At 47.1% G+C, this 24,266-nt stretch overlaps 13 non-coding genes across 13 annotated transcripts; 4 read left to right on the top strand and 9 right to left on the bottom strand.

Annotated features, from left to right (window-relative positions):
* Positions 1–289: 289 nt before the first annotated feature.
* Positions 290–372, bottom strand: trnal-cag (transfer RNA leucine (anticodon CAG)). The gene has a single exon. It is a non-coding gene; the product is annotated as a tRNA-Leu (tRNA).
* A 250-nt stretch (positions 373–622) lies between these two features.
* Positions 623–694, top strand: trnad-guc (transfer RNA aspartic acid (anticodon GUC)). The gene has a single exon. It is a non-coding gene; the product is annotated as a tRNA-Asp (tRNA).
* A 2,288-nt stretch (positions 695–2,982) lies between these two features.
* Positions 2,983–3,065, bottom strand: trnal-cag (transfer RNA leucine (anticodon CAG)). Its single transcript has one exon. It is a non-coding gene; the product is annotated as a tRNA-Leu (tRNA).
* Positions 3,066–5,675: 2,610 nt separating this feature from the next.
* trnal-cag (transfer RNA leucine (anticodon CAG)) lies at positions 5,676–5,758 on the bottom strand. The gene has a single exon. It is a non-coding gene; the product is annotated as a tRNA-Leu (tRNA).
* Positions 5,759–6,008: 250 nt separating this feature from the next.
* On the top strand, positions 6,009–6,080 carry trnad-guc (transfer RNA aspartic acid (anticodon GUC)). The gene has a single exon. It is a non-coding gene; the product is annotated as a tRNA-Asp (tRNA).
* A 2,288-nt stretch (positions 6,081–8,368) lies between these two features.
* trnal-cag (transfer RNA leucine (anticodon CAG)) lies at positions 8,369–8,451 on the bottom strand. Its single transcript has one exon. It is a non-coding gene; the product is annotated as a tRNA-Leu (tRNA).
* A 2,610-nt stretch (positions 8,452–11,061) lies between these two features.
* trnal-cag (transfer RNA leucine (anticodon CAG)) lies at positions 11,062–11,144 on the bottom strand. Its single transcript has one exon. It is a non-coding gene; the product is annotated as a tRNA-Leu (tRNA).
* A 250-nt stretch (positions 11,145–11,394) lies between these two features.
* On the top strand, positions 11,395–11,466 carry trnad-guc (transfer RNA aspartic acid (anticodon GUC)). The gene has a single exon. It is a non-coding gene; the product is annotated as a tRNA-Asp (tRNA).
* Positions 11,467–12,857: 1,391 nt separating this feature from the next.
* Positions 12,858–12,940, bottom strand: trnal-cag (transfer RNA leucine (anticodon CAG)). Its single transcript has one exon. It is a non-coding gene; the product is annotated as a tRNA-Leu (tRNA).
* Positions 12,941–13,190: 250 nt separating this feature from the next.
* trnad-guc (transfer RNA aspartic acid (anticodon GUC)) lies at positions 13,191–13,262 on the top strand. Its single transcript has one exon. It is a non-coding gene; the product is annotated as a tRNA-Asp (tRNA).
* Positions 13,263–15,550: 2,288 nt separating this feature from the next.
* trnal-cag (transfer RNA leucine (anticodon CAG)) lies at positions 15,551–15,633 on the bottom strand. Its single transcript has one exon. It is a non-coding gene; the product is annotated as a tRNA-Leu (tRNA).
* Positions 15,634–19,139: 3,506 nt separating this feature from the next.
* Positions 19,140–19,222, bottom strand: trnal-cag (transfer RNA leucine (anticodon CAG)). Its single transcript has one exon. It is a non-coding gene; the product is annotated as a tRNA-Leu (tRNA).
* Positions 19,223–22,728: 3,506 nt separating this feature from the next.
* Positions 22,729–22,811, bottom strand: trnal-cag (transfer RNA leucine (anticodon CAG)). The gene has a single exon. It is a non-coding gene; the product is annotated as a tRNA-Leu (tRNA).
* Positions 22,812–24,266: the final 1,455 nt, after the last annotated feature.

Consider the following 24,266-nt stretch of genomic DNA (forward strand, 5'->3'; position numbering starts at 1 on the left):
TGTCCTGCCCAAAGCACTATAGAAGGTTGTGACAACACAGCTTGTTGAGCAGTGGTCAGAAGATTCTCATGCAACAAGTGTCTTGGCTGTTGTTTAACAGGGCTCCTGAGGCAAACAAAAAGTAGGCATAGCATTTGGAAGCAAGAACTCTTCGGAGGTAAAGCGGCCACAATAATCTTTAAACAAGATGATGCAGTGGCAGAATAGCAATACGACATGGTATTGCTAAGCAAGGAGTAAACTTGGGTTGCCTTGCCAGTGAAAATGTTTCTCTAGGAGAAGTCTGCAATGTCAGAAGTGGGATTTGAACCCACGCCTCCAGGGGAGACTGCGACCTGAACGCAGCGCCTTAGACCGCTCGGCCATCCTGACTACTAAAAGGAATATTGGACGACACTGTCGGCGGGCCCAGGCATCATTCCAGCGAATATGTGGGTCTGCGTTGTGTTCGTGTTGAAGGGGAATATTGACGAGGCATGCAGCTTCATGGAAGACTCTCCTTCTGAGTAGTGGGACTGTGATAGCAATTTTCCTGCACCTTGAAACGGGACACCAAAATCTTATTTCACTCCTTGGCGATAGTTGTCTTTTCGTCTGACGACTGTGTCAGTCACACAGAAATTCCTCGTTAGTATAATGGACAGTATCTCCGCCTGTCACGCGGAAGATCGGGGTTCGATTCCCCGACGGGGAGAGCTTGGTCTTTTATCAGCTGCCTGCCACCAAGTGATGATTGTTTTGATACTCTCACCCATCTTCGGCCTAAATGTCAATAGCCCCCTTCAAATAGCCTAACATGAGGCCAGGTTGCTTTGGTCAAAAGCCCTTTCCCGTTTACTATGGTGTTAAGTGCAAACCAAGACCTTATAATCAACAATGTGCCTTTTGCTAATGATTCTGTCCTGCCCAAAGCACTGTAGAAGGTTGTGACAACACAGCTTGTTGAGCAGTGGTCAGAAGATTCTCATGCAACAAGTGTCTTGGCTGTTGTTTAACAGGGCTCCTGAGGCAAACAAAAAGTAGGCATAGCATTTGGAAGCAAGAACTCTTCGGAGGTAAAGCGGCCACAATAATCTTTAAACAAGATGATGCAGTGGCAGAATAGCAATACGACATGGTATTGCTAAGCAAGGAGTAAACTTGGGTTGCCTTGCCAGTGAAAATGTTTCTCTAGGAGAAGTCTGCAATGTCAGAAGTGGAATTTGAACCCACGCCTCCAGGGGAGACTGCGACCTGAACGCAGCGCCTTAGACCGCTCGGCCATCCTGACTACTAAAAGGAATATTGGACGACACTGTCGGCGGGCCCAGGCATCATTCCAGCGAATATGTGGATCTGCGTTGTGTTCGTGTTGAAGGGGAATATTGACGAGGCATGCAGCTTCATGGAAGACTCTCCTTCTGAGTAATGGGACTGTGATAGCAATTTTCCTGCACCTTGAAACGGGACACCAAAATCTTATTTCACTCCTTGGCGATAGTTGTCTTTTCGTCTGACGACTGTGTAAGGCACACAGAAATTCCTCGTTAGTATAATGGACAGCATCTCCGCCTGTCACGCGGAAAATCGGGGTTCGATTCCCCGACGGGGAGAGCTTGGTCTTTTATCAGCTGCCTGCCACCAAGTGATGATTGTTTTGATACTCTCACCCATCTTCGGCCTAAATGTCAATAGCCCCCTTCAAATAGCCTAACATGAGGCCAGGTTGCTTTGGTCAAAAGCCCTTTCCCGTTTACTATGGTGTTAAGTGCAAACCAAGACCTTATAATCAACAATGTGCTTTTGCTAATGATTCTGTCCTGCCCAAAGCACTGTAGAAGGTTGTGACAACACAGCTTGTTGAGCAGTGGTCAGAAGATTCTCATGCAACAAGTGTCTTGGCTGTTGTTTAACAGGGCTCCTGAGGCAAACAAAAAGTAGGCATAGCATTTGGAAGCAAGAACTCTTCGGAGGTAAAGCGGCCACAATAATCTTTAAACAAGATGATGCAGTGGCAGAATAGCAATACGACATGGTATTGCTAAGCAAGGAGTAAACTTGGGTTGCCTTGCCAGTGAAAATGTTTCTCTAGGAGAAGTCTGCAATGTCAGAAGTGGGATTTGAACCCACGCCTCCAGGGGAGACTGCGACCTGAACGCAGCTCCTTAGACCGCTCGGCCATCCTGACTACGAAAAGGAATATTTGACGACACTGTCGGCGGGCCCAGGCATCATTCCAGCGAATATGTGGGTCTGCGTTGTGTTTGTGTTGAAGGGGAATATTGACGAGGCATGCAGCTTCATGGAAGACTCTCCTTCTGAGTGATGGGACTGCGATAGCAATTTTCCTGCACCTTGAAAGGGGACACCAAAATCTTATTTCACTCCTTGGCGATAGTTGTCTTTTCGTCTGACGACTGTGTCAGTCACACAGAAATTCCTCGTTAGTATAATGGACAGTATCTCCGCCTGTCACGCGGAAGATCGGGGTTTGATTCCCCGACGGGGAGAGCTTGGTCTTTTATCAGCTGCCTGCCACCAAGTGATGATTGCTTTGATACTCTCACCCATCTTCGGCCTAAATGTCAATAGCCCCCTTCAAATAGCCTAACATGAGGCCAGGTTGCTTTGGTCAAAAGCCCTTTCCCGTTTACTATGGTGTTAAGTGCAAACCAAGACCTTATAATCAACAATGTGCCTTTTGCTAATGATTCTGTCCTGCCCAAAGCACTGTAGAAGGTTGTGACAACACAGCTTGTTGAGCAGTGGTCAGAAGATTCTCATGCAACAAGTGTCTTGGCTGTTGTTTAACAGGGCTCCTGAGGCAAACAAAAAGTAGGCATAGCATTTGGAAGCAAGAACTCTTCGGAGGTAAAGCGGCCACAATAATCTTTAAACAAGATGATGCAGTGGCAGAATAGCAATACGACATGGTATTGCTAAGCAAGGAGTAAACTTGGGTTGCCTTGCCAGTGAAAATGTTTCTCTAGGAGAAGTCTGCAATGTCAGAAGTGGGATTTGAACCCACGCCTCCAGGGGAGACTGCGACCTGAACGCAGCGCCTTAGACCGCTCGGCCATCCTGACTACTAAAAGGAATATTGGACGACACTGTCGGCGGGCCCAGGCATCATTCCAGCGAATATGTGGGTCTGCGTTGTGTTCGTGTTGAAGGGGAATATTGACGAGGCATGCAGCTTCATGGAAGACTCTCCTTCTGAGTAATGGGACTGTGATAGCAATTTTCCTGCACCTTGAAACGGGACACCAAAATCTTATTTCACTCCTTGGCGATAGTTGTCTTTTCGTCTGACGACTGTGTCAGGCACACAGAAATTCCTCGTTAGTATAATGGACAGTATCTCCGCCTGTCACGCGGAAAATCGGGGTTCGATTCCCCGACGGGGAGAGCTTGGTCTTTTATCAGCTGCCTGCCACCAAGTGATGATTGTTTTGATACTCTCACCCATCTTCGGCCTAAATGTCAATAGCCCCCTTCAAATAGCCTAACATGAGGCCAGGTTGCTTTGGTCAAAAGCCCTTTCCCGTTTACTATGGTGTTAAGTGCAAACCAAGACCTTATAATCAACAATGTGCTTTTGCTAATGATTCTGTCCTGCCCAAAGCACTGTAGAAGGTTGTGACAACACAGCTTGTTGAGCAGTGGTCAGAAGATTCTCATGCAACAAGTGTCTTGGCTGTTGTTTAACAGGGCTCCTGAGGCAAACAAAAAGTAGGCATAGCATTTGGAAGCAAGAACTCTTCGGAGGTAAAGCGGCCACAATAATCTTTAAACAAGATGATGCAGTGGCAGAATAGCAATACGACATGGTATTGCTAAGCAAGGAGTAAACTTGGGTTGCCTTGCCAGTGAAAATGTTTCTCTAGGAGAAGTCTGCAATGTCAGAAGTGGGATTTGAACCCACGCCTCCAGGGGAGACTGCGACCTGAACGCAGCTCCTTAGACTGCTCGGCCATCCTGACTAATAAAAGGAATATTGGACGACACTGTCGGCGGGCCCAGGCATCATTCCAGCGAATATGTGGGTCTGCGTTGTGTTCGTGTTGAAGGGGAATATTGACGAGGCATGCAGCTTCATGGAAGACTCTCCTTCTGAGTAATGGGACTGTGATAGCAATTTTCCTGCACCTTGAAACGGGACACCAAAATCTTATTTCACTCCTTGGCGATAGTTGTCTTTTCGTCTGACGACTGTGTCAGGCACACAGAAATTCCTTGTTAGTATAATGGACAGTATCTCTGCCTGTCACGCGGAAGATTGGGGTTCGATTCCCCGACGGGGAGAGCTTGGTCTTTTATCAGCTGCCTGCCACCAAGTGATGATTGTTTTGATACTCTCACAAATCTTCGGCCTAAATGTCAATAGCCCCCTTCAAATAGCCTAACATGAGGCCAGGTTGCTTTGGTCAAAAGCCCTTTCCCGTTTACTATGGTGTTACGTGCAAACCAAGACCTTATAATCAACAATGTGCCTTTTGCTAATGATTCTGTCCTGCCCAAAGCACTGTAGAAGGTTGTGACAACACAGCTTGTTGAGCAGTGGTCAGAAGATTCTCATGCAACAAGTGTCTTGGCTGTTGTTTAACAGGGCTCCTGAGGCAAACAAAAAGTAGGCATAGCATTTGGAAGCAAGAACTCTTCGGAGGTAAAGCGGCCACAATAATCTTTAAACAAGATGATGCAGTGGCAGAATAGCAATACGACATGGTATTGCTAAGCAAGGAGTAAACTTGGGTTGCCTTGCCAGTGAAAATGTTTCTCTAGGAGAAGTCTGCAATGTCAGAAGTGGGATTTGAACCCACGCCTCCAGGGGAGACTGCGACCTGAACGCAGCTCCTTAGACCGCTCGGCCATCCTGACTACGAAAAGGAATATTTGACGACACTGTCGGCGGGCCCAGGCATCATTCCAGCGAATATGTGGGTCTGCGTTGTGTTTGTGTTGAAGGGGAATATTGACGAGGCATGCAGCTTCATGGAAGACTCTCCTTCTGAGTGATGGGACTGCGATAGCAATTTTCCTGCACCTTGAAAGGGGACACCAAAATCTTATTTCACTCCTTGGCGATAGTTGTCTTTTCGTCTGACGACTGTGTCAGTCACACAGAAATTCCTCGTTAGTATAATGGACAGTATCTCCGCCTGTCACGCGGAAGATTGGGGTTTGATTCCCCGACGGGGAGAGCTTGGTCTTTTATCAGCTGCCGGCCACCAAGTGATGATTGCTTTGATACTCTCACCCATCTTCGGCCTAAATGTCAATAGCCCCCTTCAAATAGCCTAACATGAGGCCAGGTTGCTTTGGTCAAAAGCCCTTTCCCGTTTACTATGGTGTTAAGTGCAAACCAAGACCTTATAATCAACAATGTGCCTTTTGCTAATGATTCTGTCCTGCCCAAAGCACTATAGAAGGTTGTGACAACACAGCTTGTTGAGCAGTGGTCAGAAGATTCTCATGCAACAAGTGTCTTGGCTGTTGTTTAACAGGGCTCCTGAGGCAAACAAAAAGTAGGCATAGCATTTGGAAGCAAGAACTCTTCGGAGGTAAAGCGGCCACAATAATCTTTAAACAAGATGATGCAGTGGCAGAATAGCAATACGACATGGTATTGCTAAGCAAGGAGTAAACTTGGGTTGCCTTGCCAGTGAAAATGTTTCTCTAGGAGAAGTCTGCAATGTCAGAAGTGGGATTTGAACCCACGCCTCCAGGGGAGACTGCGACCTGAACGCAGCGCCTTAGACCGCTCGGCCATCCTGACTACTAAAAGGAATATTGGACGACACTGTCGGCGGGCCCAGGCATCATTCCAGCGAATATGTGGGTCTGCGTTGTGTTCGTGTTGAAGGGGAATATTGACGAGGCATGCAGCTTCATGGAAGACTCTCCTTCTGAGTAGTGGGACTGTGATAGCAATTTTCCTGCACCTTGAAACGGGACACCAAAATCTTATTTCACTCCTTGGCGATAGTTGTCTTTTCGTCTGACGACTGTGTCAGTCACACAGAAATTCCTCGTTAGTATAATGGACAGTATCTCCGCCTGTCACGCGGAAGATCGGGGTTCGATTCCCCGACGGGGAGAGCTTGGTCTTTTATCAGCTGCCTGCCACCAAGTGATGATTGTTTTGATACTCTCACCCATCTTCGGCCTAAATGTCAATAGCCCCCTTCAAATAGCCTAACATGAGGCCAGGTTGCTTTGGTCAAAAGCCCTTTCCCGTTTACTATGGTGTTAAGTGCAAACCAAGACCTTATAATCAACAATGTGCCTTTTGCTAATGATTCTGTCCTGCCCAAAGCACTGTAGAAGGTTGTGACAACACAGCTTGTTGAGCAGTGGTCAGAAGATTCTCATGCAACAAGTGTCTTGGCTGTTGTTTAACAGGGCTCCTGAGGCAAACAAAAAGTAGGCATAGCATTTGGAAGCAAGAACTCTTCGGAGGTAAAGCGGCCACAATAATCTTTAAACAAGATGATGCAGTGGCAGAATAGCAATACGACATGGTATTGCTAAGCAAGGAGTAAACTTGGGTTGCCTTGCCAGTGAAAATGTTTCTCTAGGAGAAGTCTGCAATGTCAGAAGTGGAATTTGAACCCACGCCTCCAGGGGAGACTGCGACCTGAACGCAGCGCCTTAGACCGCTCGGCCATCCTGACTACTAAAAGGAATATTGGACGACACTGTCGGCGGGCCCAGGCATCATTCCAGCGAATATGTGGATCTGCGTTGTGTTCGTGTTGAAGGGGAATATTGACGAGGCATGCAGCTTCATGGAAGACTCTCCTTCTGAGTAATGGGACTGTGATAGCAATTTTCCTGCACCTTGAAACGGGACACCAAAATCTTATTTCACTCCTTGGCGATAGTTGTCTTTTCGTCTGACGACTGTGTAAGGCACACAGAAATTCCTCGTTAGTATAATGGACAGCATCTCCGCCTGTCACGCGGAAAATCGGGGTTCGATTCCCCGACGGGGAGAGCTTGGTCTTTTATCAGCTGCCTGCCACCAAGTGATGATTGTTTTGATACTCTCACCCATCTTCGGCCTAAATGTCAATAGCCCCCTTCAAATAGCCTAACATGAGGCCAGGTTGCTTTGGTCAAAAGCCCTTTCCCGTTTACTATGGTGTTAAGTGCAAACCAAGACCTTATAATCAACAATGTGCTTTTGCTAATGATTCTGTCCTGCCCAAAGCACTGTAGAAGGTTGTGACAACACAGCTTGTTGAGCAGTGGTCAGAAGATTCTCATGCAACAAGTGTCTTGGCTGTTGTTTAACAGGGCTCCTGAGGCAAACAAAAAGTAGGCATAGCATTTGGAAGCAAGAACTCTTCGGAGGTAAAGCGGCCACAATAATCTTTAAACAAGATGATGCAGTGGCAGAATAGCAATACGACATGGTATTGCTAAGCAAGGAGTAAACTTGGGTTGCCTTGCCAGTGAAAATGTTTCTCTAGGAGAAGTCTGCAATGTCAGAAGTGGGATTTGAACCCACGCCTCCAGGGGAGACTGCGACCTGAACGCAGCTCCTTAGACCGCTCGGCCATCCTGACTACGAAAAGGAATATTTGACGACACTGTCGGCGGGCCCAGGCATCATTCCAGCGAATATGTGGGTCTGCGTTGTGTTTGTGTTGAAGGGGAATATTGACGAGGCATGCAGCTTCATGGAAGACTCTCCTTCTGAGTGATGGGACTGCGATAGCAATTTTCCTGCACCTTGAAAGGGGACACCAAAATCTTATTTCACTCCTTGGCGATAGTTGTCTTTTCGTCTGACGACTGTGTCAGTCACACAGAAATTCCTCGTTAGTATAATGGACAGTATCTCCGCCTGTCACGCGGAAGATCGGGGTTTGATTCCCCGACGGGGAGAGCTTGGTCTTTTATCAGCTGCCTGCCACCAAGTGATGATTGCTTTGATACTCTCACCCATCTTCGGCCTAAATGTCAATAGCCCCCTTCAAATAGCCTAACATGAGGCCAGGTTGCTTTGGTCAAAAGCCCTTTCCCGTTTACTATGGTGTTAAGTGCAAACCAAGACCTTATAATCAACAATGTGCCTTTTGCTAATGATTCTGTCCTGCCCAAAGCACTGTAGAAGGTTGTGACAACACAGCTTGTTGAGCAGTGGTCAGAAGATTCTCATGCAACAAGTGTCTTGGCTGTTGTTTAACAGGGCTCCTGAGGCAAACAAAAAGTAGGCATAGCATTTGGAAGCAAGAACTCTTCGGAGGTAAAGCGGCCACAATAATCTTTAAACAAGATGATGCAGTGGCAGAATAGCAATACGACATGGTATTGCTAAGCAAGGAGTAAACTTGGGTTGCCTTGCCAGTGAAAATGTTTCTCTAGGAGAAGTCTGCAATGTCAGAAGTGGGATTTGAACCCACGCCTCCAGGGGAGACTGCGACCTGAACGCAGCGCCTTAGACCGCTCGGCCATCCTGACTACTAAAAGGAATATTGGACGACACTGTCGGCGGGCCCAGGCATCATTCCAGCGAATATGTGGGTCTGCGTTGTGTTCGTGTTGAAGGGGAATATTGACGAGGCATGCAGCTTCATGGAAGACTCTCCTTCTGAGTAATGGGACTGTGATAGCAATTTTCCTGCACCTTGAAACGGGACACCAAAATCTTATTTCACTCCTTGGCGATAGTTGTCTTTTCGTCTGACGACTGTGTCAGGCACACAGAAATTCCTCGTTAGTATAATGGACAGTATCTCCGCCTGTCACGCGGAAAATCGGGGTTCGATTCCCCGACGGGGAGAGCTTGGTCTTTTATCAGCTGCCTGCCACCAAGTGATGATTGTTTTGATACTCTCACCCATCTTCGGCCTAAATGTCAATAGCCCCCTTCAAATAGCCTAACATGAGGCCAGGTTGCTTTGGTCAAAAGCCCTTTCCCGTTTACTATGGTGTTAAGTGCAAACCAAGACCTTATAATCAACAATGTGCTTTTGCTAATGATTCTGTCCTGCCCAAAGCACTGTAGAAGGTTGTGACAACACAGCTTGTTGAGCAGTGGTCAGAAGATTCTCATGCAACAAGTGTCTTGGCTGTTGTTTAACAGGGCTCCTGAGGCAAACAAAAAGTAGGCATAGCATTTGGAAGCAAGAACTCTTCGGAGGTAAAGCGGCCACAATAATCTTTAAACAAGATGATGCAGTGGCAGAATAGCAATACGACATGGTATTGCTAAGCAAGGAGTAAACTTGGGTTGCCTTGCCAGTGAAAATGTTTCTCTAGGAGAAGTCTGCAATGTCAGAAGTGGGATTTGAACCCACGCCTCCAGGGGAGACTGCGACCTGAACGCAGCTCCTTAGACTGCTCGGCCATCCTGACTAATAAAAGGAATATTGGACGACACTGTCGGCGGGCCCAGGCATCATTCCAGCGAATATGTGGGTCTGCGTTGTGTTCGTGTTGAAGGGGAATATTGACGAGGCATGCAGCTTCATGGAAGACTCTCCTTCTGAGTAATGGGACTGTGATAGCAATTTTCCTGCACCTTGAAACGGGACACCAAAATCTTATTTCACTCCTTGGCGATAGTTGTCTTTTCGTCTGACGACTGTGTCAGGCACACAGAAATTCCTTGTTAGTATAATGGACAGTATCTCTGCCTGTCACGCGGAAGATTGGGGTTCGATTCCCCGACGGGGAGAGCTTGGTCTTTTATCAGCTGCCTGCCACCAAGTGATGATTGTTTTGATACTCTCACAAATCTTCGGCCTAAATGTCAATAGCCCCCTTCAAATAGCCTAACATGAGGCCAGGTTGCTTTGGTCAAAAGCCCTTTCCCGTTTACTATGGTGTTACGTGCAAACCAAGACCTTATAATCAACAATGTGCCTTTTGCTAATGATTCTGTCCTGCCCAAAGCACTGTAGAAGGTTGTGACAACACAGCTTGTTGAGCAGTGGTCAGAAGATTCTCATGCAACAAGTGTCTTGGCTGTTGTTTAACAGGGCTCCTGAGGCAAACAAAAAGTAGGCATAGCATTTGGAAGCAAGAACTCTTCGGAGGTAAAGCGGCCACAATAATCTTTAAACAAGATGATGCAGTGGCAGAATAGCAATACGACATGGTATTGCTAAGCAAGGAGTAAACTTGGGTTGCCTTGCCAGTGAAAATGTTTCTCTAGGAGAAGTCTGCAATGTCAGAAGTGGGATTTGAACCCACGCCTCCAGGGGAGACTGCGACCTGAACGCAGCTCCTTAGACCGCTCGGCCATCCTGACTACGAAAAGGAATATTTGACGACACTGTCGGCGGGCCCAGGCATCATTCCAGCGAATATGTGGGTCTGCGTTGTGTTTGTGTTGAAGGGGAATATTGACGAGGCATGCAGCTTCATGGAAGACTCTCCTTCTGAGTGATGGGACTGCGATAGCAATTTTCCTGCACCTTGAAAGGGGACACCAAAATCTTATTTCACTCCTTGGCGATAGTTGTCTTTTCGTCTGACGACTGTGTCAGTCACACAGAAATTCCTCGTTAGTATAATGGACAGTATCTCCGCCTGTCACGCGGAAGATTGGGGTTTGATTCCCCGACGGGGAGAGCTTGGTCTTTTATCAGCTGCCGGCCACCAAGTGATGATTGCTTTGATACTCTCACCCATCTTCGGCCTAAATGTCAATAGCCCCCTTCAAATAGCCTAACATGAGGCCAGGTTGCTTTGGTCAAAAGCCCTTTCCCGTTTACTATGGTGTTAAGTGCAAACCAAGACCTTATAATCAACAATGTGCCTTTTGCTAATGATTCTGTCCTGCCCAAAGCACTATAGAAGGTTGTGACAACACAGCTTGTTGAGCAGTGGTCAGAAGATTCTCATGCAACAAGTGTCTTGGCTGTTGTTTAACAGGGCTCCTGAGGCAAACAAAAAGTAGGCATAGCATTTGGAAGCAAGAACTCTTCGGAGGTAAAGCGGCCACAATAATCTTTAAACAAGATGATGCAGTGGCAGAATAGCAATACGACATGGTATTGCTAAGCAAGGAGTAAACTTGGGTTGCCTTGCCAGTGAAAATGTTTCTCTAGGAGAAGTCTGCAATGTCAGAAGTGGGATTTGAACCCACGCCTCCAGGGGAGACTGCGACCTGAACGCAGCGCCTTAGACCGCTCGGCCATCCTGACTACTAAAAGGAATATTGGACGACACTGTCGGCGGGCCCAGGCATCATTCCAGCGAATATGTGGGTCTGCGTTGTGTTCGTGTTGAAGGGGAATATTGACGAGGCATGCAGCTTCATGGAAGACTCTCCTTCTGAGTAGTGGGACTGTGATAGCAATTTTCCTGCACCTTGAAACGGGACACCAAAATCTTATTTCACTCCTTGGCGATAGTTGTCTTTTCGTCTGACGACTGTGTCAGGCACACAGAAATTCCTCGTTAGTATAATGGACAGTATCTCCGCCTGTCACGCGGAAGATCGGGGTTCGATTCCCCGACGGGGAGAGCTTGGTCTTTTATCAGCTGCCTGCCACCAAGTGATGATTGTTTTGATACTCTCACCCATCTTCGGCCTAAATGTCAATAGCCCCCTTCAAATAGCCTAACATGAGGCCAGGTTGCTTTGGTCAAAAGCCCTTTCCCGTTTACTATGGTGTTAAGTGCAAACCAAGACCTTATAATCAACAATGTGCCTTTTGCTAATGATTCTGTCCTGCCCAAAGCACTGTAGAAGGTTGTGACAACACAGCTTGTTGAGCAGTGGTCAGAAGATTCTCATGCAACAAGTGTCTTGGCTGTTGTTTAACAGGGCTCCTGAGGCAAACAAAAAGTAGGCATAGCATTTGGAAGCAAGAACTCTTCGGAGGTAAAGCGGCCACAATAATCTTTAAACAAGATGATGCAGTGGCAGAATAGCAATACGACATGGTATTGCTAAGCAAGGAGTAAACTTGGGTTGCCTTGCCAGTGAAAATGTTTCTCTAGGAGAAGTCTGCAATGTCAGAAGTGGGATTTGAACCCACGCCTCCAGGGGAGACTGCGACCTGAACGCAGCTCCTTAGACCGCTCGGCCATCCTGACTAATAAAAGGAATATTGGACGACACTGTCGGCGGGCCCAGGCATCATTCCAGCGAATATGTGGGTCTGCGTTGTGTTTGTGTTGAAGGGGAATATTGACGAGGCATGCAGCTTCATGGAAGACTCTCCTTCTGAGTGATGGGACTGCGATAGCAATTTTCCTGCACCTTGAAAGGGGACACCAAAATCTTATTTCACTCCTTGGCGATAGTTGTCTTTTCGTCTGACGACTGTGTCAGTCACACAGAAATTCCTCGTTAGTATAATGGACAGTATCTCCGCCTGTCACGCGGAAGATCGGGGTTTGATTCCCCGACGGGGAGAGCTTGGTCTTTTATCAGCTGCCGGCCACCAAGTGATGATTGCTTTGATACTCTCACCCATCTTCGGCCTAAATGTCAATAGCCCCCTTCAAATAGCCTAACATGAGGCCAGGTTGCTTTGGTCAAAAGCCCTTTCCCGTTTACTATGGTGTTAAGTGCAAACCAAGACCTTATAATCAACAATGTGCCTTTTGCTAATGATTCTGTCCTGCCCAAAGCACTATAGAAGGTTGTGACAACACAGCTTGTTGAGCAGTGGTCAGAAGATTCTCATGCAACAAGTGTCTTGGCTGTTGTTTAACAGGGCTCCTGAGGCAAACAAAAAGTAGGCATAGCATTTGGAAGCAAGAACTCTTCGGAGGTAAAGCGGCCACAATAATCTTTAAACAAGATGATGCAGTGGCAGAATAGCAATACGACATGGTATTGCTAAGCAAGGAGTAAACTTGGGTTGCCTTGCCAGTGAAAATGTTTCTCTAGGAGAAGTCTGCAATGTCAGAAGTGGGATTTGAACCCACGCCTCCAGGGGAGACTGCGACCTGAACGCAGCGCCTTAGACCGCTCGGCCATCCTGACTACTAAAAGGAATATTGGACGACACTGTCGGCGGGCCCAGGCATCATTCCAGCGAATATGTGGGTCTGCGTTGTGTTCGTGTTGAAGGGGAATATTGACGAGGCATGCAGCTTCATGGAAGACTCTCCTTCTGAGTAGTGGGAATGTGATAGCAATTTTCCTGCACCTTGAAACGGGACACCAAAATCTTATTTCACTCCTTGGCGATAGTTGTCTTTTCGTCTGACGACTGTGTCAGTCACACAGAAATTCCTCGTTAGTATAATGGACAGTATCTCCGCCTGTCACGCGGAAGATCGGGGTTCGATTCCCCGACGGGGAGAGCTTGGTCTTTTATCAGCTGCCTGCCACCAAGTGATGATTGTTTTGATACTCTCACCCATCTTCGGCCTAAATGTCAATAGCCCCCTTCAAATAGCCTAACATGAGGCCAGGTTGCTTTGGTCAAAAGCCCTTTCCCGTTTACTATGGTGTTAAGTGCAAACCAAGACCTTATAATCAACAATGTGCCTTTTGCTAATGATTCTGTCCTGCCCAAAGCACTGTAGAAGGTTGTGACAACACAGCTTGTTGAGCAGTGGTCAGAAGATTCTCATGCAACAAGTGTCTTGGCTGTTGTTTAACAGGGCTCCTGAGGCAAACAAAAAGTAGGCATAGCATTTGGAAGCAAGAACTCTTCGGAGGTAAAGCGGCCACAATAATCTTTAAACAAGATGATGCAGTGGCAGAATAGCAATACGACATGGTATTGCTAAGCAAGGAGTAAACTTGGGTTGCCTTGCCAGTGAAAATGTTTCTCTAGGAGAAGTCTGCAATGTCAGAAGTGGAATTTGAACCCACGCCTCCAGGGGAGACTGCGACCTGAACGCAGCGCCTTAGACCGCTCGGCCATCCTGACTACTAAAAGGAATATTGGACGACACTGTCGGCGGGCCCAGGCATCATTCCAGCGAATATGTGGATCTGCGTTGTGTTCGTGTTGAAGGGGAATATTGACGAGGCATGCAGCTTCATGGAAGACTCTCCTTCTGAGTAATGGGACTGTGATAGCAATTTTCCTGCACCTTGAAACGGGACACCAAAATCTTATTTCACTCCTTGGCGATAGTTGTCTTTTCGTCTGACGACTGTGTAAGGCACACAGAAATTCCTCGTTAGTATAATGGACAGCATCTCCGCCTGTCACGCGGAAAATCGGGGTTCGATTCCCCGACGGGGAGAGCTTGGTCTTTTATCAGCTGCCTGCCACCAAGTGATGATTGTTTTGATACTCTCACCCATCTTCGGCCTAAATGTCAATAGCCCCCTTCAAATAGCCTAACATGAGGCCAGGTTGCTTTGGTCAAAAGCCCTTTCCCGTTTACTATGGTGTTAAGTGCAAACCAAGACCTTATAATCAACAATGTGCTTTTGCTAATGATTCTGTCCTGCCCAAAGCACTGTAGAAGGTTGTGACAACACAGCTTGTTGAGCAGTGGTCAGAAGATTCTCATGCAACAAGTGTCTTGGCTGTTGTTTAACAGGGCTCCTGAGGCAAACAAAAAGTAGGCATAGCATTTGGAAGCAAGAACTCTTCGGAGGTAAAGCGGCCACAATAATCTTTAAACAAGATGATGCAGTGGCAGAATAGCAATACGACATGGTATTGCTAAGCAAGGAGTAAACTTGGGTTGCCTTGCCAGTGAAAATGTTTCTCTAGGAGAAGTCTGCAATGTCAGAAGTGGGATTTGAACCCACGCCTCCAGGGGAGACTGCGACCTGAACGCAGCTCCTTAGACCGCTCGGCCATCCTGACTACGAAAAGGAATATTTGACGACACTGTCGGCGGGCCCAGGCATCATTCCAGCGAATATGTGGGTCTGCGTTGTGTTTGTGTTGAAGGGGAATATTGACGAGGCATGCAGCTTCATGGAAGACTCTCCTTCTGAGTGATGGGACTGCGATAGCAATTTTCCTGCACCTTGAAAGGGGACACCAAAATCTTATTTCACTCCTTGGCGATAGTTGTCTTTTCGTCTGACGACTGTGTCAGTCACACAGAAATTCCTCGTTAGTATAATGGACAGTATCTCCGCCTGTCACGCGGAAGATCGGGGTTTGATTCCCCGACGGGGAGAGCTTGGTCTTTTATCAGCTGCCTGCCACCAAGTGATGATTGCTTTGATACTCTCACCCATCTTCGGCCTAAATGTCAATAGCCCCCTTCAAATAGCCTAACATGAGGCCAGGTTGCTTTGGTCAAAAGCCCTTTCCCGTTTACTATGGTGTTAAGTGCAAACCAAGACCTTATAATCAACAATGTGCCTTTTGCTAATGATTCTGTCCTGCCCAAAGCACTGTAGAAGGTTGTGACAACACAGCTTGTTGAGCAGTGGTCAGAAGATTCTCATGCAACAAGTGTCTTGGCTGTTGTTTAACAGGGCTCCTGAGGCAAACAAAAAGTAGGCATAGCATTTGGAAGCAAGAACTCTTCGGAGGTAAAGCGGCCACAATAATCTTTAAACAAGATGATGCAGTGGCAGAATAGCAATACGACATGGTATTGCTAAGCAAGGAGTAAACTTGGGTTGCCTTGCCAGTGAAAATGTTTCTCTAGGAGAAGTCTGCAATGTCAGAAGTGGGATTTGAACCCACGCCTCCAGGGGAGACTGCGACCTGAACGCAGCGCCTTAGACCGCTCGGCCATCCTGACTACTAAAAGGAATATTGGACGACACTGTCGGCGGGCCCAGGCATCATTCCAGCGAATATGTGGGTCTGCGTTGTGTTCGTGTTGAAGGGGAATATTGACGAGGCATGCAGCTTCATGGAAGACTCTCCTTCTGAGTAATGGGACTGTGATAGCAATTTTCCTGCACCTTGAAACGGGACACCAAAATCTTATTTCACTCCTTGGCGATAGTTGTCTTTTCGTCTGACGACTGTGTCAGGCACACAGAAATTCCTCGTTAGTATAATGGACAGTATCTCCGCCTGTCACGCGGAAAATCGGGGTTCGATTCCCCGACGGGGAGAGCTTGGTCTTTTATCAGCTGCCTGCCACCAAGTGATGATTGTTTTGATACTCTCACCCATCTTCGGCCTAAATGTCAATAGCCCCCTTCAAATAGCCTAACATGAGGCCAGGTTGCTTTGGTCAAAAGCCCTTTCCCGTTTACTATGGTGTTAAGTGCAAACCAAGACCTTATAATCAACAATGTGCTTTTGCTAATGATTCTGTCCTGCCCAAAGCACTGTAGAAGGTTGTGACAACACAGCTTGTTGAGCAGTGGTCAGAAGATTCTCATGCAACAAGTGTCTTGGCTGTTGTTTAACAGGGCTCCTGAGGCAAACAAAAAGTAGGCATAGCATTTGGAAGCAAGAACTCTTCGGAGGTAAAGCGGCCACAATAATCTTTAAACAAGATGATGCAGTGGCAGAATAGCAATACGACATGGTATTGCTAAGCAAGGAGTAAACTTGGGTTGCCTTGCCAGTGAAAATGTTTCTCTAGGAGAAGTCTGCAATGTCAGAAGTGGGATTTGAACCCACGCCTCCAGGGGAGACTGCGACCTGAACGCAGCTCCTTAGACTGCTCGGCCATCCTGACTAATAAAAGGAATATTGGACGACACTGTCGGCGGGCCCAGGCATCATTCCAGCGAATATGTGGGTCTGCGTTGTGTTCGTGTTGAAGGGGAATATTGACGAGGCATGCAGCTTCATGGAAGACTCTCCTTCTGAGTAATGGGACTGTGATAGCAATTTTCCTGCACCTTGAAACGGGACACCAAAATCTTATTTCACTCCTTGGCGATAGTTGTCTTTTCGTCTGACGACTGTGTCAGGCACACAGAAATTCCTTGTTAGTATAATGGACAGTATCTCTGCCTGTCACGCGGAAGATTGGGGTTCGATTCCCCGACGGGGAGAGCTTGGTCTTTTATCAGCTGCCTGCCACCAAGTGATGATTGTTTTGATACTCTCACAAATCTTCGGCCTAAATGTCAATAGCCCCCTTCAAATAGCCTAACATGAGGCCAGGTTGCTTTGGTCAAAAGCCCTTTCCCGTTTACTATGGTGTTACGTGCAAACCAAGACCTTATAATCAACAATGTGCCTTTTGCTAATGATTCTGTCCTGCCCAAAGCACTGTAGAAGGTTGTGACAACACAGCTTGTTGAGCAGTGGTCAGAAGATTCTCATGCAACAAGTGTCTTGGCTGTTGTGTAACAGGGCTCCTGAGGCAAACAAAGAGTAGGCATAGCATTTGGAAGCAAGAACTCTTCGGAGGTAAAGCGGCCACAATAATCTTTAAACAAGATGATGCAGTGGCAGAATAGCAATACGACATGGTATTGCTAAGCAAGGAGTAAACTTGGGTTGCCTTGCCAGTGAAAATGTTTCTCTAGGAGAAGTCTGCAATGTCAGAAGTGGGATTTGAACCCACGCCTCCAGGGGAGACTGCCACCTTAACGCAGCGCCTTAGACCGCTCGGCCATCCTGACTATGAAAAGGAATATTTGACGACACTGTCGGCGGGCCCAGGCATCATTCCAGCGAATATGTGGGTCTGCGTTGTGTTTGTGTTGAAGGGGAATATTGACGAGGCATGCAGCTTCATGGAAGACTCTCCTTCTGAGTAATGGGACTGTGATAGCAATTTTCCTGCACCTTGAAACGGGACACCAAAATCTTATTTCACTCCTTGGCGATAGTTGTCTTTTCGTCTGACGACTGTGTCAGACACAGAAATTCCTCGTTAGTATAATGGACAGTATCTCCGCCTGTCACGCGGAAGATCGGGGTTCGATTCCACGACGGGGAGAGCTTGGTCTTTTATCAGCTGCCTGCCACCAAGTGATGATTGTTTTGATACTCTCACCCATCTTCGGCCTAACTGTCAATAGCCCCCTTCAAATAGCCTAACATGAGGCCAGGTTGCTTTGGTCAAAAGCCCTTTCCCGTTTACTATGGTGTTAAGTGCAAACCAAGACCTTATAATCAACAATGTGCCTTTTGCTAATGATTCTGTCCTGCCCAAAGCACTGTAGAAGGTTGTGACAACACAGCTTGTTGAGCAGTGGTCAGAAGATTCTCATGCAACAAGTGTCTTGGCTGTTGTTTAACAGGGCTCCTGAGGCAAACAAAAAGTAGGCATAGCATTTGGAAGCAAAAACTGTTCGGAAGTAAAGCGGCCACAATAATCTTTAAACAAGATGATGCAGTGGCAGAATAGCAATACGACATGGTATTGCTAAGCAAGGAGTAAATTTGGGTTGCCTTGCCAGTGAAAATGTTTCTCTAGGAGAAGTCTGCAATGACAGAAGTGGGATTTGAACCCACGCCTCCAGGGTAGACTGCGACCTGAACGCAGCGCCTTAGACCGCTCGGCCATCCTGACTAGTAAAAGGAATATTGGACGACACTGTCGGCGGGCCCAGGCATCATTCCAGCGAATATGTGGGTCTGCGTTGTGTTCGTGTTGAAGGGGAATATTGACGAGGCATGCAGCTTCATGGAAGACTCTCCTTCTGAGTGATGGGACTGCGATAGCAATTTTCCTGCACCTTGAAAGGGGACACCAAAATCTTATTTCACTCCTTGGCGATAGTTGTCTTTTCGTCTGACGACTGTGTCAGTCACACAGAAATTCCTCGTTAGTATAATGGACAGTATCTCCGCCTGTCACGCGGAAGATCGGGGTTTGATTCCCCGACGGGGAGAGCTTGGTCTTTTATCAGCTGCCTGCCACCAAGTGATGATTGCTTTGATACTCTCACCCATCTTCGGCCTAAATGTCAATAGCCCCCTTCAAATAGCCTAACATGAGGCCAGGTTGCTTTGGTCAAAAGCCCTTTCCCGTTTACTATGGTGTTAAGTGCAAACCAAGACCTTATAATCAACAATGTGCCTTTTGCTAATGATTCTGTCCTGCCCAAAGCACTGTAGAAGGTTGTGACAACACAGCTTGTTGAGCAGTGGTCAGAAGATTCTCATGCAACAAGTGTCTTGGCTGTTGTTTAACAGGGCTCCTGAGGCAAACAAAAAGTAGGCATAGCATTTGGAAGCAAGAACTCTTCGGAGGTAAAGCGGCCACAATAATCTTTAAACAAGATGATGCAGTGGCAGAATAGCAATACGACATGGTATTGCTAAGCAAGGAGTAAACTTGGGTTGCCTTGCCAGTGAAAATGTTTCTCTAGGAGAAGTCTGCAATGTCAGAAGTGGGATTTGAACCCACGCCTCCAGGGGAGACTGCGACCTGAACGCAGCGCCTTAGACCGCTCGGCCATCCTGACTACTAAAAGGAATATTGGACGACACTGTCGGCGGGCCCAGGCATCATTCCAGCGAATATGTGGGTCTGCGTTGTGTTCGTGTTGAAGGGGAATATTGACGAGGCATGCAGCTTCATGGAAGACTCTCCTTCTGAGTAATGGGACTGTGATAGCAATTTTCCTGCACCTTGAAACGGGACACCAAAATCTTATTTCACTCCTTGGCGATAGTTGTCTTTTCGTCTGACGACTGTGTCAGGCACACAGAAATTCCTCGTTAGTATAATGGACAGTATCTCCGCCTGTCACGCGGAAAATCGGGGTTCGATTCCCCGACGGGGAGAGCTTGGTCTTTTATCAGCTGCCTGCCACCAAGTGATGATTGTTTTGATACTCTCACCCATCTTCGGCCTAAATGTCAATAGCCCCCTTCAAATAGCCTAACATGAGGCCAGGTTGCTTTGGTCAAAAGCCCTTTCCCGTTTACTATGGTGTTAAGTGCAAACCAAGACCTTATAATCAACAATGTGCTTTTGCTAATGATTCTGTCCTGCCCAAAGCACTGTAGAAGGTTGTGACAACACAGCTTGTTGAGCAGTGGTCAGAAGATTCTCATGCAACAAGTGTCTTGGCTGTTGTTTAACAGGGCTCCTGAGGCAAACAAAAAGTAGGCATAGCATTTGGAAGCAAGAACTCTTCGGAGGTAAAGCGGCCACAATAATCTTTAAACAAGATGATGCAGTGGCAGAATAGCAATACGACATGGTATTGCTAAGCAAGGAGTAAACTTGGGTTGCCTTGCCAGTGAAAATGTTTCTCTAGGAGAAGTCTGCAATGTCAGAAGTGGGATTTGAACCCACGCCTCCAGGGGAGACTGCGACCTGAACGCAGCTCCTTAGACCGCTCGGCCATCCTGACTAATAAAAGGAATATTGGACGACACTGTCGGCGGGCCCAGGCATCATTCCAGCGAATATGTGGGTCTGCGTTGTGTTTGTGTTGAAGGGGAATATTGACGAGGCATGCAGCTTCATGGAAGACTCTCCTTCTGAGTGATGGGACTGCGATAGCAATTTTCCTGCACCTTGAAAGGGGACACCAAAATCTTATTTCACTCCTTGGCGATAGTTGTCTTTTCGTCTGACGACTGTGTCAGTCACACAGAAATTCCTCGTTAGTATAATGGACAGTATCTCCGCCTGTCACGCGGAAGATCGGGGTTTGATTCCCCGACGGGGAGAGCTTGGTCTTTTATCAGCTGCCTGCCACCAAGTGATGATTGTTTTGATACTCTCACAAATCTTCGGCCTAAATGTCAATAGCCCCCTTCAAATAGCCTAACATGAGGCCAGGTTGCTTTGGTCAAAAGCCCTTTCCCGTTTACTATGGTGTTACGTGCAAACCAAGACCTTATAATCAACAATGTGCCTTTTGCTAATGATTCTGTCCTGCCCAAAGCACTGTAGAAGGTTGTGACAACACAGCTTGTTGAGCAGTGGTCAGAAGATTCTCATGCAACAAGTGTCTTGGCTGTTGTGTAACAGGGCTCCTGAGGCAAACAAAGAGTAGGCATAGCATTTGGAAGCAAGAACTCTTCGGAGGTAAAGCGGCCACAATAATCTTTAAACAAGATGATGCAGTGGCAGAATAGCAATACGACATGGTATTGCTAAGCAAGGAGTAAACTTGGGTTGCCTTGCCAGTGAAAATGTTTCTCTAGGAGAAGTCTGCAATGTCAGAAGTGGGATTTGAACCCACGCCTCCAGGGGAGACTGCCACCTTAACGCAGCGCCTTAGACCGCTCGGCCATCCTGACTATGAAAAGGAATATTTGACGACACTGTCGGCGGGCCCAGGCATCATTCCAGCGAATATGTGGGTCTGCGTTGTGTTTGTGTTGAAGGGGAATATTGACGAGGCATGCAGCTTCATGGAAGACTCTCCTTCTGAGTAATGGGACTGTGATAGCAATTTTCCTGCACCTTGAAACGGGACACCAAAATCTTATTTCACTCCTTGGCGATAGTTGTCTTTTCGTCTGACGACTGTGTCAGACACAGAAATTCCTCGTTAGTATAATGGACAGTATCTCCGCCTGTCACGCGGAAGATCGGGGTTCGATTCCACGACGGGGAGAGCTTGGTCTTTTATCAGCTGCCTGCCACCAAGTGATGATTGTTTTGATACTCTCACCCATCTTCGGCCTAACTGTCAATAGCCCCCTTCAAATAGCCTAACATGAGGCCAGGTTGCTTTGGTCAAAAGCCCTTTCCCGTTTACTATGGTGTTAAGTGCAAACCAAGACCTTATAATCAACAATGTGCCTTTTGCTAATGATTCTGTCCTGCCCAAAGCACTGTAGAAGGTTGTGACAACACAGCTTGTTGAGCAGTGGTCAGAAGATTCTCATGCAACAAGTGTCTTGGCTGTTGTTTAACAGGGCTCCTGAGGCAAACAAAAAGTAGGCATAGCATTTGGAAGCAAAAACTGTTCGGAAGTAAAGCGGCCACAATAATCTTTAAACAAGATGATGCAGTGGCAGAATAGCAATACGACATGGTATTGCTAAGCAAGGAGTAAATTTGGGTTGCCTTGCCAGTGAAAATGTTTCTCTAGGAGAAGTCTGCAATGACAGAAGTGGGATTTGAACCCACGCCTCCAGGGTAGACTGCGACCTGAACGCAGCGCCTTAGACCGCTCGGCCATCCTGACTAGTAAAAGGAATATTGGACGACACTGTCGGCGGGCCCAGGCATCATTCCAGCGAATATGTGGGTCTGCGTTGTGTTCGTGTTGAAGGGGAATATTGACGAGGCATGCAGCTTCATGGAAGACTCTCCTTCTGAGTGATGGGACTGCGATAGCAATTTTCCTGCACCTTGAAAGGGGACACCAAAATCTTATTTCACTCCTTGGCGATAGTTGTCTTTTCGTCTGACGACTGTGTCAGTCACACAGAAATTCCTCGTTAGTATAATGGACAGTATCTCCGCCTGTCACGCGGAAGATCGGGGTTTGATTCCCCGACGGGGAGAGCTTGGTCTTTTATCAGCTGCCTGCCACCAAGTGATGATTGCTTTGATACTCTCACCCATCTTCGGCCTAAATGTCAATAGCCCCCTTCAAATAGCCTAACATGAGGCCAGGTTTCTTCGGTCAAAAGCCCTTTCCCGTTTACTATGGTGTTAAGTGCAAACCAAGACCTTATAATCAACAATGTGCCTTTTGCTAATGATTCTGTCCTGCCCAAAGCACTGTAGAAGGTTGTGACAACACAGCTTGTTGAGCAGTGGTCAGAAGATTCTCATGCAACAAGTGTCTTGGCTGTTGTTTAACAGGGCTCCTGAGGCAAACAAAAAGTAGGCATAGCATTTGGAAGCAAGAACTCTTCGGAGGTAAAGCGGCCACAATAATCTTTAAACAAGATGATGCAGTGGCAGAATAGCAATACGACATGGTATTGCTAAGCAAGGAGTAAACTTGGGTTGCCTTGCCAGTGAAAATGTTTCTCTAGGAGAAGTCTGCAATGTCAGAAGTGGGATTTGAACCCACGCCTCCAGGGGAGACTGCGACCTGAACGCAGCGCCTTAGACCGCTCGGCCATCCTGACTACTAAAAGGAATATTGGACGACACTGTCGGCGGGCCCAGGCATCATTCCAGCGAATATGTGGGTCTGCGTTGTGTTCGTGTTGAAGGGGAATATTGACGAGGCATGCAGCTTCATGGAAGACTCTCCTTCTGAGTAATGGGACTGTGATAGCAATTTTCCTGCACCTTGAAACGGGACACCAAAATCTTATTTCACTCCTTGGCGATAGTTGTCTTTTCGTCTGACGACTGTGTCAGGTACACAGAAATTCCTCGTTAGTATAATGGACAGTATCTCCGCCTGTCACGCGGAAAATCGGGGTTCGATTCCCCGACGGGGAGAGCTTGGTCTTTTATCAGCTGCCTGCCACCAAGTGATGATTGTTTTGATACTCTCACCCATCTTCGGCCTAAATGTCAATAGCCCCCTTCAAATAGCCTAACATGAGGCCAGGTTGCTTTGGTCAAAAGCCCTTTCCCGTTTACTATGGTGTTAAGTGCAAACCAAGACCTTATAATCAACAATGTGCTTTTGCTAATGATTCTGTCCTGCCCAAAGCACTGTAGAAGGTTGTGACAACACAGCTTGTTGAGCAGTGGTCAGAAGATTCTCATGCAACAAGTGTCTTGGCTGTTGTTTAACAGGGCTCCTGAGGCAAACAAAAAGTAGGCATAGCATTTGGAAGCAAGAACTCTTCGGAGGTAAAGCGGCCACAATAATCTTTAAACAAGATGATGCAGTGGCAGAATAGCAATACGACATGGTATTGCTAAGCAAGGAGTAAACTTGGGTTGCCTTGCCAGTGAAAATGTTTCTCTAGGAGAAGTCTGCAATGTCAGAAGTGGGATTTGAACCCACGCCTCCAGGGGAGACTGCGACCTGAACGCAGCTCCTTAGACTGCTCGGCCATCCTGACTAATAAAAGGAATATTGGACGACACTGTCGGCGGGCCCAGGCATCATTCCAGCGAATATGTGGGTCTGCGTTGTGTTCGTGTTGAAGGGGAATATTGACGAGGCATGCAGCTTCATGGAAGACTCTCCTTCTGAGTAATGGGACTGTGATAGCAATTTTCCTGCACCTTGAAACGGGACACCAAAATCTTATTTCACTCCTTGGCGATAGTTGTCTTTTCGTCTGACGACTGTGTCAGGCACACAGAAATTCCTTGTTAGTATAATGGACAGTATCTCTGCCTGTCACGTGGAAGATTGGGGTTCGATTCCCCGACGGGGAGAGCTTGGTCTTTTATCAGCTGCCTGCCACCAAGTGATGATTGTTTTGATACTCTCACAAATCTTCGGCCTAAATGTCAATAGCCCCCTTCAAATAGCCTAACATGAGGCCAGGTTGCTTTGGTCAAAAGCCCTTTCCCGTTTACTATGGTGTTACGTGCAAACCAAGACCTTATAATCAACAATGTGCCTTTTGCTAATGATTCTGTCCTGCCCAAAGCACTGTAGAAGGTTGTGA

The sequence above is a fragment of the Odontesthes bonariensis genome, chromosome 5 (genome assembly GCF_027942865.1).
Source record: "Odontesthes bonariensis isolate fOdoBon6 chromosome 5, fOdoBon6.hap1, whole genome shotgun sequence".
Taxonomy (NCBI): domain Eukaryota; kingdom Metazoa; phylum Chordata; class Actinopteri; order Atheriniformes; family Atherinopsidae; genus Odontesthes; species Odontesthes bonariensis.